Below are 1,030 nucleotides of genomic sequence, written 5' to 3'. Positions count from 1 at the left end.
ACATCAGAGTTTCTACACAACCCAGGTGCACCCGGTCTCTGGAGAGCCAGAAGTACCTTTAAGGTCAACCATTAAACCCTGAACTGCACAAAAAGTCTTCCCTAAGGAAACAGCAGCAAAGCAGCAATTTAGCTCAACAACACAGCTCAAGTACTGGTTCCCACAGGAAGTTCCCATGTTTTAAAAGTAAGCAAAGGACAAAAAATTAGTTCTGGGCCAGGTACACCATCAGCACATTGGGGCCCGCCAGTGGACCTGAGGTAAAGAGCTGGGGACCAGAACCCCCACCCACATCCAGGCACACTGCCAGTATGCCTTGGGGGCCTGTCTGGGGGTCTGAGGCATGGAGTTGGTGACTGGACCCCTTACCCCCATCCGGGCACACCACACATGCCTTGAGGCCCTGCCCAGGGCCCAGGGCATTGAACCAGGGACCAGACCCCCCACAACCAGGCACACCACCAGCACCAAGGAGCATGGCAAAAACATCGCCTCCATGTGGGTGACCCACCACAGCCACCACAGTAACCAAGGCTGCCATGAAAGTGGCTAGATGCCACAACCACCATTCAGATGTTCTGCCAGCCACTGGAGTGCATTGACACAAGGAGAGTCACCATCAGAGACCAAAGAAAAGAATAGGATGTCTCTCTCCACAAAGCCCATCCCAGAGTGACAGAAGAAGCAGCTGCTCTATCATGATATTGGGGGCCCCGAACACACCTTTCAGCATTGGACAGATCATCTAGTCAACAAATCAACAAAGTAACCATTACTCTTTCAAAGGGAGAGAAGAAATCCAGGGTTATCAGTGGTGGGAGTGGGGAGGGATAGAGATAGATAGGACAAGGGGCATAAAGAATAAGTACAATTTGTAACAATATACGTACTAGTAATATTGATTTGATCAACGTATGTCAACACTGAATCCCCAAAATATGTATAATCAATTATGGTTCAATAAAAAAATTTTTTAGAAAGTAATTCATGCTTATTGTATAATAATAATGATAATGAGCAGTACCACAGC

This window comes from Galeopterus variegatus, unplaced genomic scaffold (assembly GCF_000696425.1).
Source record: "Galeopterus variegatus unplaced genomic scaffold, G_variegatus-3.0.2 Scaffold1436, whole genome shotgun sequence".
Classification (NCBI taxonomy): Eukaryota; Metazoa; Chordata; class Mammalia; order Dermoptera; family Cynocephalidae; genus Galeopterus; species Galeopterus variegatus.
The sequence above is the reverse complement of the archived record's forward strand: the minus strand, read 5'-3'. Positions refer to the sequence as shown.